The sequence below is a fragment of the Marmota monax genome, unplaced genomic scaffold, assembly GCF_021218885.2.
Source record: "Marmota monax isolate L192 unplaced genomic scaffold, Marmota_monax_Labrador192_F-V1.1 WCK01_AAM20220418_F8-fsc00042, whole genome shotgun sequence".
Classification (NCBI taxonomy): domain Eukaryota; kingdom Metazoa; phylum Chordata; class Mammalia; order Rodentia; family Sciuridae; genus Marmota; species Marmota monax.
In genome coordinates, this window is record NW_026693008.1 from 4,503,516 (window position 1) to 4,520,589 (window position 17,074).

The following is a 17,074-nucleotide window of genomic DNA, read 5'->3' on the forward strand; positions in this document are numbered from 1 at the left end:
ACTTGAATGGAATTCTTGCTTTACGGAAACCACTGAGGACCTGAAACACCCGGACCAGCGACCCATGTCACCCAGAGCTGCACGTGGAGTCTAGCCACCATCCTGACCTCATTCCTATCCTAATTATGTATAATTACTCTTCCTCTTATCCGCCGAGGTCTTGCCCTGTACTTCCTTGCTTGCTTTGTGAGTATGTATTTTTTAACAACTGCATAACTAGTGCACACACACTGTGTCTGCTATATTCTCCATCGGCCTCAGCAGGCCTGGTGGGAGTTTTCTATGCTAAATCTCTAGCAAGAGTTTTGGAACCAACTGATATTTAACAGCTGTGTGACTTTAGGCAAAGGCCTTAACGTCTCTGAGCTGCTTCTTCGATCTGTAAAAATGGCAATGATGAGAACATGTATCCCTTAGGGTGGCTGTGCCAATTAAGGAGCTAATTGATGTAAGGGGCTTAACACAGTGCCTGGCTCGCTGTAAGCCCTGATTTGTGAAGGCAAGCGCGCGCCTGAGAACAAGCCCAGATGAATCACAAGCTGATTCGCTCTGTTTTAAACCAGGGATTAGCAAACATTTTCTGTAAAGCATCACATAGTAAATATTTTAGGCTTTGCAGGCAAGAGGCAAAAATCAAAGACGTTGTGTAGGTACTTACATAACTAACCCACTTCTATAATATTAACAATATTCAAAACGCTAATAACAACTGAGGGCAATCTTCAAAATACATGTCCCCTTAAGAAGAAGAATAGAATTCTTTTGGAGGAAATAGCATTTCATTTAACTAGGGCATAAATGTAAAAACTATTCTTTTCCAGTGGCTCAGGAGGCTGAGACTTGGAGGATCGAGAGTTCAAAGCCAGCCTCAGCAACAGCGAGGCACTAAGCAACTCAGCGAGATCCTGTCTCTGAATAAAATACAAAATAGGGCTGGGGATGGGGCTCAGTGGTTAAGCACCCCCGAGTTCATTCTTTGGTACCAAAAACAAAACAAAACAAAACAAAATAATTCTTAGCTCAGAGCCATATAAAAATAAGCTGTGGAATGGATCTGGGCTTCAGGCCCATACCTACTTCCACCTGAATGTAGTAGGAAGGAGTGTCACATGTTCAAAGGTCACCTTGATAAGCCACAGCCAGTCTTGGGGGCAAGGGAAGGAGGGCCACATGTCTAGGCTCTGTGGTCATTAAATGATCATGTGTTTTGAGAACAATATACTAAGATTACAGAATTAACTCTTGAGGTGTTTCTGCTCCTTGGTTTTTCTGAGTGCAAGCAGGACGTCGGTGTGTAGTGGTGATCTTTCTGAAAAGTCCAAGTCCTGCTCAGCCTTCTGGGGTGCACAGAGGGCCTCACTCTACATTAGGGGCAGCTTCTGAAATGGGAGCCCTGAATTCCCAGTACTGCCCATGAAGTCTGCTCAACTACCTGGACCCAAGACGGAGACCTCTGAGGACAGGCCCAGGGAAGGAGGAGGAACAACCTTTCAATGCTTAAGGAAGATCATCGTCATAAATGTAGACATTACAAAACAGAAATGTTAGAGCCAAGCCCCGTGGATCCAAATCCTGACCAGTCCACTTAAAGGTCTGACCTATAGGGCTGGGGAGGCTCAATGGTAGAGCATTTGCCGAGCATGTGTGAGGCACTGGGTTCGATCCTCAGCATCACATAAAAATGAATGAATGAATGAATAAAAGTTATTGTGTCTATCTACAACTAAAATACTTTTTTTTTTAAACTGTCTGACCTACAATAAGTTATCAAACTTCTCTGTAACTTTTTTCTTCACCTGTCAAATGGGATGGCAATACCCACCTCCTAGGGAAGTTCTATTAAATAAGTTAGGAGACATTAGGAGAGTACCTGGCAGAGAGTACATGTACATATGTGCTTATTAAATAAATCCTGTTATGCTGGGTGTGGTGGTGCACACCCATAATCCCAGCAGCTCGGGAGGCTGAGGCAGGAGGATTCCAAGTTCAAGGCCAGCATCAGCAACTCAGAGGGAGACCCTGTCTCTAAATAAAATATATAAAAAAGCTGGGGTTGGGGCTAAGTGGTACAGAGCTGGATTCAATCCCCAGCACCCAGGCGAGTAAATAAGTAAATAATTCCCATTACAAAAGGCCATATCCATCCAGATGAGAGCATTCCTCCCCCAATCCTAATTAGCAATTCGAATTCCAAACATGCCTATTCCAGCCACTTACCAGTTGAGAAAAATATTTGAAACACTCTACTTATATCACCATTCATGCATTATGCCATAATTAGCAGGTACTGTGCATTCCTAGATAAAAGAATTGAAAAGGAATGAATCTCATCTTCCACACGTTCGAGGATCCTGGGTGCTGTATGCAGACAATATTATATTTTAATAATTAATTGTTCATCAAAGGAAAAGATGAGGAACGGGACGCTAAATTCAAAGTTATTCAAATTATGAGGATGAATAATGCATGGCTTTTATATTAAATACACACTGTATGAAGTAGTCTGCGACTCACCCAACTCCTTCTTTCATTTTTAAGCATTTTGAACGACAATGTGAATAATCAGCCAGGGGAGGTTTATTTGGCAAAGGAATACCTTATTTGAATGCAAACGGGGTCTATCTGAAGATGATTAAATTTTTCTTATCAATTAGGAAATTCCGTCCGAGGGCTTCAACGTCGTTGGTCAACCCTTCCACCCAGCGCAGCCCTGCTATCTCCGCAGTTTCCTTTCCACATTAAATTCTATCTGGCTGATTCTGTTCAATCTTCTTTCTGAGAGCAGTGCCAGGAGGCAATTTTTAATTAAAGAAAATTTGAAAGATTCAAACATGCGTAATTGGATTAAAAATGTGATCATTAAAACATTAGATGATAATCATCTGATTGATTGCATTTTTTTCCCAATGTGTTAATAACTTAATATTCTCAATGCTTTGGTTGCAATAGGCAAAGAGAAGGCTCTTTATAAAACGCGGTGCACAGTCGACATACAGAGGAACCTGCAGGGTCATGAAGAATGTGTAAAGACCCCCAATACGCATGCATACACGGTCATCAACGTAGTACCCTGGAAGGGACTTGGACAGAATATGGGCACTCCAAGTGGAGAAAATGAACATCACTCTCAATTTCGGGAAACGGCATTGGAGGCCAAGCTTCTGTTTTTAGCACAAGGGTTGTTTAGTTTAATCAATGTCTCCTCCTTGGCCCCTGCTTTTTATGTGTGGATTTTTTGTTTTTAAGAAAAAGCAATTTATTTTTCCTTAAAGGCTTAAGGTCATTCAGGCTCATCCACATCTCCTTTCTGATTCTTAGGTACAGCCAACTTGGCCTCTGGGTTCCATGAGTGTACTACCCCAGGGCCTTTGCACTGGCTCTTGGCTCTGCCTCTTCCATTCATGGCTGGGGTCAGGATTCATGCACCTTTGCTGCTGGTAACATCTTGGTATGTGAATGTCACTTTTCTTCTGGTTTAAATCCTGGCTACAGTGGGGAAGCAAGAGACCTGTAGCCACCTGGGAAAACAGGCAGAGAAAGGCCAGTGCACAGAGCTCGCTCCTCCTGGTGTGTGGCTAGGCAGCCACAAGCCAGAGGAAAGAGAGAAGAAATAGTCTCAAACCCCCAATTGAACAGGTTCAAGGATGCTAATCACCAGCTGGGTAAGTATAATTGATAATTTGGCTAAAAACTGTGAAAAGGTCTTGGAATGGGGGTGGGGATACACTACACACGGGTCGGCAGCTCTGGGCTGAGTCTAGACCTGCCCCGCACGCACTGTGTGATCTGGGGCAGTCCTGGGCTGACAGCTGGCGACAGGAGGGCAGGCCAGGCATAGACGGGAAGCAGGAAATACGGACACAAGGGCCTGAGGACCAGAACCTGGGGTTAGGATTGTGGCACTGGGGGAGGCTGGAAAATAGGAGATCATAATTAAGATGGGTAGGGGCCTCCCCAGGGGAGCCTAGGAGGAGGGAATTTATGATCTACATACAAGCAACAATGTCCAGTCTGTGTAACTGGTTGCTCATTATCAGAGCGTGTTTCCTAAGGAGCATGAGATGGGAGGGAAAATGGGGCTGTCCCGTGTTCAAGGAGCAGGCTTCTATAAGGCTCCATGGTACCAGGAACAGGTACCAGGCCTAGGTCATGACCAGGTGTCACTCGGGAAATCCCCCAAAAGTCACAGAGAAGTGGAGGATGTCAAAGGGATTAGGGAATAAATAGAGTCAGGAGAGACTAGGACTTTGGTGTCCTCAAAGGATACTGGTTCTAATTCATTTTAGAAACAAAGGAAATGAGGTTAGAGAGGGAAAGAGACTGCCCCGAAACCACACAGCGGCCTGAGGAGGGATTCTGGGTCTCCAATGCCCAGCCCTGGGCTCTTTCTAGTGCCTCACTTTAGACCCCTGGGCTCTTGGTGGCTCATCTGCAGAAGATGTAAACATGATCAGCTCAGTGAAGACTTAGAACTTAAAAAAACAAAACAAAACAAAAAAAAACAGAAAATGAATCTTGTCACTGCTCGACTTAAAGTCTTGCAGAGCCTTCTCAGTTCATTTAGGATGAAATCTAAACTCCTCACCATGGCCCTGAGGTCCTATCTACCTCTGTGCAGGGTCTCTCCCCGTCTCCCCCTGGCTGCCCACTTGCTCTCTCTGCCTGCAGGGCTCTCCCTCCCACCATCTCATGGGTGACATCTTAGCATCTGGGTCTCTGCTCACCACTGCCTGAACATCCACCCGAGGGATGTCCCCTCTGCTGTCAATTACCTACATCCACCTACTCCATTCATTTCTTTTGCTGCTTCCATTAACTTGTTTACTGTCTACTCCAACAGCCCAATTACTGCACCAGGGCCAAGGCCTCTGTGTATACCTAGCAGCTAAAATACTCTGTTCCCAGAACAAAGGAGGTACCAAACCGACATAAGAGAGGGGGAAAAATGCACATAGTAGCAGTTGGTGCATTTAAAATAACCCCAAATCCAAGATCCTCCATTTCTTCAGTATCTAAGTCAACACTAGTCACAAGATGGTTCGCTATTTCAAAATTCATCGATAAAAGTTACGTGTTGCTTGTTAAACAATGACTTGATAGCAACTCAAAGATGCATCCCGATTTTAGAATTGCGAAGAGAAAGACTTGCAAGGACAGATGAGAATCATATAAGGATAGGATTCAAAAGGATTAATGACCTAAGGTCTCATTGTCTTTATAAGTCTAGAAGAAGTTGGGTCCAGAGCTTGTCCTATGTGACTGTGATGAAAGATGCTCCCAGGAGCAGGCAGACACATTGACTCTCATCTGTTGATAAAGACTAGGTTTTCCAAGACGGGTATGGTGGTGCACATCTGTAAACCCAGCAACTCAAGAGGCTGAGGCAGGAGGACTGAGAGTTCAAAACCAGCCTCAGCAATTTAGCAAGGCCCTAAGCAACTCAGTGAGACCCTATCTCTAAATAAAATACAAAAATAGGCTGGGCATGTGGCTCAGTGGTAGAGTGCTTCTGAGTTCAATCCCTGGTACATGCCCCCCACACCACACACCAAAAAAAAAAGAAAAAAAAAAAAAAAAGACTGGATTCTCCAGCCTCAGTTTACCCTCCACTGGCCTGGATCCCAAGACTCTATCCCACACAGTGGAATACACAGCAGTTTTCCTTTGCCCAGTTTATACTTCTGGTGCAGGAACTGGGTGCCAGGCCCTGCCCTGGCCTTTCTCTACCTGAGGTCTCATAACTTAGGGAACAGGTTGTAATCTTCTCAGGGGGTGCTGAGAACTCCCTCAAGGTCACAGCTGAACAGACCCAGGCTTAATTTGTAGTCTGTGGAAATGGTTAATAGCGGTCTTTTACCAGGCCGGGGCTCTACGACATATAGTAGGAGCACATCTCCTGACTGACACCCAGCACAGTGCTTTATAGAGCAGGTCCTTTATAAGAGCTGAAAGAAATGAATGGAACCAAAGTGCTAAGAAACTCTTAAGTCAAAAGCAGGCAAACTATGGCTTGTGGGCCAGATTTGGCCTCGTGCCCATTTTTGTAAATTAAGTTTTATTGGAACATAGCCATGCCTGTTTATGTATCGTCTGGCTGCTTTGGGACTAGAAACACAGAGTTGTTGGGAAAAAAAGAGAAATATACAGCTGGCAAAGTCTAAAATATTTGCTATCAGTCCCCTTTCAGAGAAAATTTGTTGATCCCTGCTTCTATACAAAGAGCAGGCAGCAACCAGAAATATCATTTGAAGTCAGACACAGTAGTGCAGGCCTGTAAGTCCCCTGGTTTGGGAGGCTGAAGCAGGAGGATCGTGAGTTCAAAGCCAGCCTCAGCAACTTAGCAAGGCCCTAAGCAACTCAGTGAGACCCTGTCTCTAAATAAAATACAAAATAGGGCTGGGGATGGGCATGCTCAGTGGTTAAGTGCCCCTCAGCTCAATTTCTAGTATCAAAATAATAATAATAATAATAATAATAATAATAATAATAATAATAATAATAATATAAAGAAGAAAGAAATGTCATTTGAGCACCCATAGGGCAAACTATATGTGGAGGGAGAGGCCTAGAACTTGCTTTTGCTTCTAAGAAGGTCTCCACCAGTGTGCAGTGAATTGAAACACTATTCTCACCTTCTCCACAGCTACAGTCTGGAGAAAATTTCCAGAGGCACAAATAACTAGTGTGGTTATGGGGTCTAGGCAAGGGTCTTGGGGAGAGCAAGCCCTCCTGACAAATCAAATCCTTGGCCAGTGCGATGGTGCACACCCATAATTCCAGCCACTCGGGACGCTAAGGCCCTAAGCAACTCAGCAAGATCCTATCTCTAAACAAAATATAAAAAGGGCTGGGATGTGGCTCAGTGGTTAAGCACCCCTGGGTTCAAACCCTGGTACCAAAAAAAAAAAAAAAAAATCAGATAGCCAAATTCAAGTGCCCAGAAGTACAGTCCAAGTCATGACATAATCCACTGTGCTAATTTTAAGGACATCGAGGTTCCCCGACTTTATTAATGGTTTCCATTGACCAAGTGTGGCATTTTCATATGAGACTTGGTGTGTGAATAAAATATAGGTTGGCATCAATATTTCCAAAGAGAAAGCACACGAAGGTCACCGTCTTGTCAACAACTAAGGAAATGAACATGACATTTAAATGACATGAAGTCCTACATGGACACAACCCCACTATCCCCACGGAGCAGTTCCAGGGTCTTCCCCACTCTCCCCGACCAGGTTCTGGTGACCACCCCGGACATGATGCGTGCATTCTTTCAGTTCACTTTTGACACCAGTCAATGAGTTAATTCACAAAGGAGACCTAAGATGCACAAGAATTAAGTGATTTTGACAATAACCTGGAAGCCAGTCGATGCTGGCGTAGCAGAGGAGAAAGAAAATAATACATCTCCAAGTCCTAAAAAAAAAAAAAAGAACTGGATCCAAATCGTGGCTACATTGCAAGAGCTGAGGGAAATGAGCTCATCTCCCTGAAATCTCAGTTCACCCATTGACACAACGGAACTGAGAATGCTTATCTCACTGTGTACTGCTGGGATGGACAGACCTGTTTATAGGGCACCTGGGGGGCTGCTTCTTCTTTTCACCCACTTTCTTGTTTTGTTTGCTCTTTCCCTGGATAGCAAAAGAAGAGAAATCCCCAGGATAAGCCGTTAAGGTTGCACTATGATTACAGCGGGCAAAGCACACAGAGGTTAAGCGGTTTGTGCGGACTGTACCATTAGTTCAGATCAGGAATGATATTGAAAGCCAGAACCTATGTTCTGGGCCACTGGACAGTGCCTCTCCTATACCAAGGTGACATAAAGAGAGCATAAAATCAAGGAAAGAAACCATCTCTGTATCCCCAAGTACTTAGCAAGGATCTTTGCGGTAGACTCCTGGAGATGTATTTTTAAATCCTTTGTGCTTCACATTTTGTTAAAGCAAACAGGAGAAGGCATTTTCCTGGCCTCCCCTAATCATGTTCAAATAATAAACTATTAACAAAGAATGCTGGATGGGTGAGAACCGGCCCCAGATTCAAATCAAACTTAAAAGGAATCACTTCTGAAGTCTTTTTATGTCTTGGCGTTACTGTGAACAATGCTATAAGTGATAATAGAAATTGCACAGCATCCTATTTCCTGGCCTTGGCTAAGGAAAGAACTGGAAATAGCTCACAAGTATGGTCATGATTCTGATACACCGAAATCCAGGAAACTGTGGAAATGGCTTAAGTGTGCCTGTTTCTAGAAGATTTTGAGATCAAAAGTGTTCTGATAAGTATCAGTCCTTCCTGGATCCGTTTGAAAGGGTATGAGCCAAGGCATTGGAGCCCAGGTACCACCTATTTACAGCACACTTCAGGAAAGTTCCACGTAATTAATGCTGCACGCATAAACTTCAAACGGGAAATTTTGTTGTGCGTTATTGCATTTGAAATTACCAGTCTTCTGTAGATGGCTTAGTATTGGTTTTCCCATACAAAAGGGAGAAAACAATTTCCTGAGTTTCCTTCTTTAAGATAAAGATGAAAATGGACCCTTCATTCACTTGTTCAGAATGTACACCATGATGTGATCAAGATGAAAAATGAAGCCAATCTCTGTGGAGTCTCTCAGAGAGGAGCCATGGCCTAAATGGGTATTCTCATTGTCCCAACATTAACAAACCACTTGGGGAAGGTGATATTGTTTAGCAGAGCAAGCACAACAGCTACCAGACAGATGAGGCAGGCAGTGGACTTTTTCTGTAAAGGGGCCAGTGAGAAAATATTGAAGGCTTTGCACCAGAGAGTCTCTAGGTCACAACTACTAACGCTGCCACCAAAGTACCAGCAGACAATACATACAGAAATGAATGTGGCTGAGCAATAAAACTCTATTCACTAAAAAAGACGTGGGCCCATGAAGATGTGAATACATGAAATTACTTTGCAGACAAGTAACATTGATTTTTTGAGTACTAAGAACAGCCAGGACAGAAGAAAGAAAAAAAGAAAAACAAAGGATTCTAATAAGACTTTCCCAAGAGCAAGGGGGATCTTCCTTTCACCCTCAGTACACTGACTAATACTTACTGGGCACTTGATGGGTGAAAGGAGTAACAGACTCAATGGTTAAAGGAGCTTAAAGTTCATGTGCAAAGAACAGGGAAGAACTCCTCAAACAACATCAACTCATCTCTCTGCTCGAATCTTCTTGCTGTTGGATTATATAACCCAGTCTCCTAGGTTAGTTTTTTCCCTGCAAGTCTCCTGTTCCAGAATAAGTCCTCTTCTTCCAAAGTCCTTTCAATATATTTTCAGGAACTCTAGCCATTTAATCTCAGACAGACTTTTTAATCACTGGTGATAGTTACAATAGTGACAAAGGAACAATCACAGGGGGAAGGTCCTATGACCTCACTGACAGCATAATTCAGTGGTAGAGCACTTGCTAGGCATGCACAAGGCTCTGGGTTCAATCTCCAGTCCAATTTAAGAGAGAGAGCGAGTGAACGAGAGAGAGAAAGTACTTTTTCACTTGCTCCTTTAACAGAGACCATTTGATGTGACTCAGTCAATGCTGAAAAAAGCGAGTGGGGACCTGGCAAAGGAAGAGGGGGAGACAGACTGTGAGGAGCCTGGTCGGACCTGGGCTGGGTGTGTTCTCCAGGTGTGACTCTGGGGCAAGCTGCCAGCCACTGCCTGCTTTGTGTGCCTGTCTCTGCCATGTAAACCAAGGCAAGACCAGAGGCTTCTAGAAAGTTCCGTGATGCTAACTAGAGCTCATCTGGCCCTTCCCCTCACAGGGCAAGCTCACACCAGCACTGCAGCAGCGAGGGGCCTTTTGCTTCCAGACCTGTCACCACCCCCTCCCTTTGCTGCCCATCTCCTTCTTCTCAACTCCACAAGGAGATGCTGGCATCCAAAGTCATCTTTTAATGACACAATCCCGAGGCAGCCGCAGCTCTCTCACTGGCATGCAATCAATTAGCAGAGAGAACAAACAGCCTGTCAAGGGCTGTTACAGCACAAGTTTTTAAGAAAGTGCGGTGGCTCTTGCTGCGTTGCTCACTGTGAGGCCACCTGGTACTGGATGTGTCCCACAGGGGCACGCTGTCTGCGTCTCTCACTTTCTTGTGCTAATCTTTGCCTCTTTTAACTGTGAAACGGAATCCACAGGCAGAAAGGCATGCAAAACACACACGTAGTGCCGGCACACGGTGGCACACGCCTGTCATCCCAGTGGCTCAGGAAACTGAGGCAGGAGGATGGTGAGTTCAAAGCCAGCCTCAGCAACTTTGTGAGGCCCTAAGCAACTCAGTGAGACCCTGTCTCTAAATAAAATATAAAAAGGGCTGGGGATGGGGCTCAGTGATTGAGTGCCCCTGAGTTCAATCCCTGGTACCAAAATAATAATAATAATAATACCCCAAAAATGTAGCACTGTCAAATAATCATACAGGGAAACCTAGTGTGGGGTGACCACTTGGAACTGGAGGGGACCTGGCTTCCCCTACAGGGCCAGTCCTTCCTATCCCATCCCACCCCCAAGTAGTAACCACTATTCCCACTTTGAAATAATCATTATTGTCTTTCCTTTTAGTTTTCCCTCCCAGACTCCTAAACATTATAGCTTCCGTTTCCTCATTTTCAAACTCATGTTGAAGAACATGCAATGTACTGTTCAGGATCTAGTCTCACAAGCTGAACAGAGTGTTTCTTGGGTGCACCATGACATTAGGCTCTCTGTTCCTTTCTATTGTATGACTATAGGAAGTCGTATTGATCCAGTCTGCGAATGATGGATTTCTAAGGCATTTTTATATTTGGGAAATTAGAAATTGACAATGCCACAAACATCCTTGGACACATCTCTGGGTATACCTATGTTAGATCTGAGTTTTTTCTATGGAGCAGGACTCTTGAACCAAAAGAGCTGGATACTACCAAGTGTTTTCAAAGCCTGGTCTCCCTAACTGATTTCACAGCCACCACGAGAGTGCCTGGCACACACAGACTTGCTGGTGCTTGACTTGTTTAGCATTTTTAATATTTGACTCTCATGCATGCTGCTGGATTTTTTTTTAAGCTTCATACATGAGAGAGCTTTGAGAAATCCATGTTTAACACATATATATGGGCTACTCTTTAACTATTTTCCAAATAATCAAATGCACAAATCGAATGGGACTGTGTGGTAAAGATTTATGACTCCAATGTAATCATCTTCTGGATCAAGATATATTTTTAAGTGGAGTGTGGAGGCATAAGCCTGCAATCCCAGCAGCTCGGGAGGCTGAGGCAGGGGGATTGCAAGTTCAAAGCCAGCCTCAGTAAAAAGGCGCTCAGCAATTCAGTGAGACCCTGTCTCTAAATAAAACACAAAATAAGGCCAGGGATATGGCTCAGTGGTTGAGTGCCCCTGGGTTCAATTTTAGTTACCCCTTCCCCGCCAAAGAAAGATACATTTTTATCACCCCCCCTCCAAGAAAATTTCCTTGAGTCCCTTTTGTACTCCGCTATTCTGACCTTTAACACCATGGGCTGGTTTGGGCTGTTCTTAAACTTTACATAAATGGGGCTATGTGGTATGGGTGTTTTTATTTTGGGATAAGTCAGTAGTTCATTACTTTTAATTGCTGCATAGTATTCTACTATATGAATATACCACAACCTGTATCTCTCTGCTGTGGTTTTGGGCCAGTAGAAAGAAAAAAAGCTCACATGCATGAGTCTTTGGCTAGGTGGACATTTATCTTGATAGGATCTACATATGGCATTGCCAGCCAGGATGGATGGCGAGGTGGATGTGTAACACTGGCTGTCAAAGGTACTATATCATGTGCACCTGCAGCATAGGGCTGGTTTCTTTCTAAACAGTTCATCCTGCCACTACCATGATGTGACACGAAGCCTACTGGCTGCTTCAGTAGAACTTAGAGGATCGCCAGGTCTGCAGACACCCCTTTATGGTAGGAAGCTCAGTCTTGGCTGGTGTGATGGACGGGGGTGGGGGGAAGGAAGTGAGAAGCACCCACTCTTACCACTACCCAGAAAAACTTGGTGGAACAGTTGATACACATCTGCAAATAGACCTTCTTGCTTCCCTTCCCTTTGTACAGGGGCCTGTGCTGAACGACAGCCACCCCAGGGCTGTGTCCGTAGATTTGGTAGGAGATGATCAGTGTCCCAGGGCAGGGGCAGGAGGGAGGGGAATGGGAGAAATACCTCAGAGGAGCCCAGGTAATAAACTGGTAAGTCAGAGAAACTCTTCTGTAAGTTCTGATCTTGTCCAGGCCCTGACTTCCATTTTTAAAAGGAAAAGCTCTCAAGAGCCTCATTTGGGGACATTATCAGAAGGGTGTTTTCAGTGACAATTTAGTTGTTCTTTCAGTGATAGCTTTCTTGGAAAAGCTCGGGGAGGGAAGGAGGGAGAGCAGGAAGAGCAGCTGTTCAAAATGACCAGTGGGGGATTCGGCCTTTCTGGAGACAATTTCTTGCTGTCCTTCCCCCTCCCATTCCCCGAGGGAGAAAGCAGGCTGCCTCAAGGTGTCAGGTCCAGTGGAAGGGGAGTGGGAGGGCAAGGAGGGCCGCTGGGAAACAACGGACAAATAGGCAAAGCTGCTCGACCAGATCACCACCGCTACGGAGTCTCCTTTCAGAAACAGAAAAGTGGTCATTTTACATTTGGGAGTACGCTCAACTGCACACAGACCCCTGGGAGTTCTCTGGGTGGGTGCTAGGAAGAGGACTAGAAAGCATGTAATACAAAAACTGGAAAGAAAAAAAACATACTTATACTTTTAAATGACCTTGAACAAAATACACCTTTCTTAGCACTGTCCAATTGGGTAACACAAGTAACAAAGAAAGACAATAATTCCATGCTTGCTGCATACAGGTTGCTTTTAAATTTTCTTTTTTTAAGGATGGGTTTTAAGCCGGGCACAGTGGTGCATGCCAGTGATTTGGGAGGCTGAGGCAGGAGGATCATGAGTTCAAAGCCAGCCTCAGCAACTTTGCAAGGCCCTAAGCAACTCAGCGAGACCCTGTCTCTAAAAAAATATAAAAAAGGGATGGGATGTGGCTCAGTGGTTAAGCACCCTAGGTTCAACCTCTGGTACCACCACCACCACCACCACCACCAACAACAACAACAACAAAAGAATGGGTTTTAAGCAAATTGGGGGAACTAGACTCAGTTCTGGGGAAGCAATGTTTACATAGATGTGGCCACTCATAAGGGCTTGCAAAAGAGAGAGAGAGCACAAATAGCTGAATTTGATGCACTGTACTGCATTCACAATTTGTCCCTAAATCTCTCCTCTCCAGTGGATGGTGGTGGTAGCACAAAGGAAATAAAAAATACATTTTAGGGTGTTCATCTCTTCCTCTGTGGATGGACAGACAAAAAGAGAACCAAGGGTAAATTACTTCATTCCACTCTCTCCATATTTCTGCGTGGTGCTCAAGTCGGTCATGTTCATAATTTACTCACAAAAAAGGAACATAAGAAACAGCACTTCATTTGGGCAAGAGTCTTCTAGGGTACCTCTAGCCAGCACCAGAGAAGCAAGGTCACAGAGCTCAGAGCCCCAAACATATCACAGCCCGACCCACCAGCACACACCATCATCCATGCCGGTGGTGCCTGAACCCTACCTAAGTTTCCCTTCCTGCTTGGATGAGCTCTATGCTTTCTGTAGATCTCACTGACCCAAGTCTGAGTGAAGTCGGCTGCTCCCCACTCTAATCACCTGCTTAACTGTGGCTCTTCCCCAAGAGCCTGTCAACTCCACGGGGCGGATCTGTACACTCCAGTGGCCAGGTTTGTGGTGTGCGTACATTAGTAACTCTGGACAGAACAACCAGCACCATTTATAAGAACTACTGAGCATTTGAGAAGAGAGGAGTATCATGGTTTGAATGTGAGGTGTCCCCCAAAAGCTCATGCGAGAACGTTCAGAGGAGAAATGACTGGGTTATAGTCTTAACCCAACCAGTGAATGAACCCCTGATGGGATTAACTGGGTGGTGGCTGGAGGCAGGTGGGTGTGGCTGGAGGAGGGGGCGTTGGGGGCGTGGCTTTGGGGTCTCTATTTGTCTCTGGAGAGTGGAGTCTCTCTCTGCTTCCTGATCACCATGTGAGCTGCTTCCCTCCACCACACTCTTCCTCCATGATGTCCTGCCTCCCCTCGAGCCCCGAGGAATGGAGCCTGCTGTCTGTGGACTGAGACCTCTGAAACTATGAGCTTCCAGACAAACCTTTCCTCTTGTATAGTTGTGTGGGTTGGGTCTTTTAGTCACAGCAGCGGAAAAGCTGTCTAAAACAAGTATCAAGGAGAAAACCCTCCAGGAGTGCCATCAGGCAGGTTCTCTGGAAGGACGACAGAGCTCTGTACCCGACAAGGGAGCGCACCTGAGATCTTTCCTGCAGAGATAAACTGCACCTTCTTGACCCCCAGTGCTCACACTGAGGCCCATCTCCAGGATGCTCCAGTCCAGGACCATACACAGTGAGGAACAGACACGGGGTTGTTCCTGTCCAACTGGGGGTGGGGCAGCCTGGTTCTGGCTCCTTCTCCTCACTTGCCTCCTTCCCTTTCAGGGTGGTCACACCTGCCAGAGAGTCTGGACGCCCTCCCTCCCTCCTCCTAGTCCCTCTCCCCTTTCTCTCTCCCTCTTGCATTTAAGAAATCCCATTCTGGCACCTGCTTCAAGGCCGACTCTGATGACCAACCACCAAGTACAGTTGGCTGCGAGGACCAGATTACTCATTGTACTCTCAGTTGAAGGAACATATTAGATTCTTTTTCTTTTTTAAAAAAATCACTTAATGAGAAATTAACATTCTTAGATATGACTCCCAGAGCTGAAGAAATAAAAGCTATTTCTGATCTGCGACAGAAACCCATATTGATTTATTTTCCCTCTTTACAACATCTCTATCATCATTCCCAAACCAGAGTCTCTTTGAAGGGCACAATTATTTATGCTCCTTTAAATTAACAGATCATACAAATCCCTCACAGACCTTCCACGGCAAATGCAAGTCCTTTTAAGCTATTTTAAATGTCCATTCCCTTTCAGATAAGTGAGAAATTCTTATCCCTTTCTCTTCTCAATGGAAGCTGAACCCGAGGAGGCTTTGGTCCCCCTCCTCTTAATCTGCTTTTCTATTTTGAGATTTTTATTGAGGAGTTTATATGTTTCCTTGACATTCCTCTGGCTAATAGTTAACTGAGCACCTACTCTCTACCAGGTACAGTGCGCCATATACTTATGTATATGGCGCACTGTAGCTGGTATATTTATGTAGGTAAGAAATGAATTAATAAACAAGCAAGAGCCAGGCATAGTGGTGCGAGCCTATAATCCCAGTAGCTCAGGAGGCTGAGGCAGGAGGATCTCAGGTTCAAAGCCAGCCTTAGCAACTTAGTGAGGCCCTAAACAACTTGGTGAGACCCATAAAAAGGGGCCTGGGGATGTGGCTCCGTGGGAAAACACCCTGAGTTCAAACTCTGGTCCCCAAAATAAATAAATAAGTAAACCAATCAATAAGCAAGAACATTCCAGATGTACTTCAGTGCTTTGAAGAAAGAAACTTGGAAGATATAACAGACAGTGAAGGAGATGGGAAGAGGCAGGCAATCTGACAGAATAACCAGAACTCACTAAGAAGGCAAGATCTCAAATAAGACCTGAAAGCATAAAAGTGAGATCAGACTGGGTACAAGTGAAGGGAGTTCTCTCCCCACAGAGGAAGCCACCACGGCTGGGAGGCAACAGGAGGAGGGGTCTGCAGCTTCCTTCCCTTCCCTTCTCGTGACAGCTGGCCTGGGTCTGCCTTCATCTTTGCTCTAATTCCACATCTGCACAGTATGGGGACAAAGCAGCCTATTATTGCTGAATAAATAAATGAACTTACTTTGTAGGGAATTATTTTTATTGTTTTTGGTCCTGGGGATTGACCCAGGGGTGCTTAACCACTGAGCCACATCGCAATCCTTTTATATCCTCTCTAAATAGAGACAAGATCCTGCTAAATTGCTAAGGCTGCTTTGAACTTTTGATCTTTCTGCCTCAGCCTCCCAAGCCACTGGGATTACAGGTGAGTGCCACCGTGCCTGGCTGGGAATTATTCTTTACAATCTCCCGATTTCTCAGGTAGACAGCAGGGTCAAAGGCACAACCCAGGCAACTCTGCTGCCATCCACAGCCAGTGAAGGATTCCCACAAGGAACAACTTCTGCTAAAGGTCTGTACCTCTCCTCAATCCACCCTTGAAATGCTAAGCCCCAAGGCGAGGGCATTAGGTGGGACCTGTGGATCTGAGATTAGGTCATGAGGTCAGAGCCCTCACAAATGAGATGAGTACCCTTTCCTGAAATTGAAACTTGGGGAGAATCAATGGAAACATCCCAGATTAGGATAATTTCAGACACTACACTTCCATTTGCATTTGTTTTATCCCTGTTACCAGCTATACAATGGAACAGTTGGCAGAACTGATCAGTTATTCCTAAATCCGACTTAAATGAACTCTCATAACTGGTTCTGGTTTCCCTGGGAGAGGGAGAGGTGGGGAGAGAGAGAGAGAGAGAGAGAGAGAGAGAGAGAGGGAGGGAGGGAGGGAGGGAGGGAGGGAGGGGGAAAGAGAGGGAGAGAGAGAGAGAGAGAGAATGAGAATGTTTGCTAAGCTCTACAGAGTTGGTGCAGGTCGAATGACAACCCTCTCAAAGGGTGTAGAGACACGTTTTTGTCACAGTGGGGCTGGGGGTAGGGAGGGGGAAGGAGAGATTTATTAGGGTTCCTAATGCTATTTCTGCCAATGTCTTTGGAATTCTAATTAGATTATTAAAACTTTGCAAATCACTGCATTAGATGAAGACTCCACACCTCCCCGCGACAAGAGTACTTTTGAAATTAGAGGATCTCGATGTCACAGGTAATGATGGACTGCCCATAATAAAACCACAGGGAAATTGCTCCAATAAAAACCAGTTGCAAAAGACAGAACCCATTCATCTTGCTTTCTCTCCCACTTTTATGCCTGAGGAGAAGATGCGTGCCCTGCACAACATCA

General features: G+C 45.1%; 1 protein-coding gene across 3 annotated transcripts in view; it reads right to left on the reverse strand.

Moving 5' to 3' along the window:
- Positions 1 to 17,074, reverse strand: part of Ptprg (protein tyrosine phosphatase receptor type G) — a 712,009-nt gene that overhangs the window by 142,321 nt on the left and 552,614 nt on the right. The gene's annotated exons all lie outside the window — the stretch shown is intronic.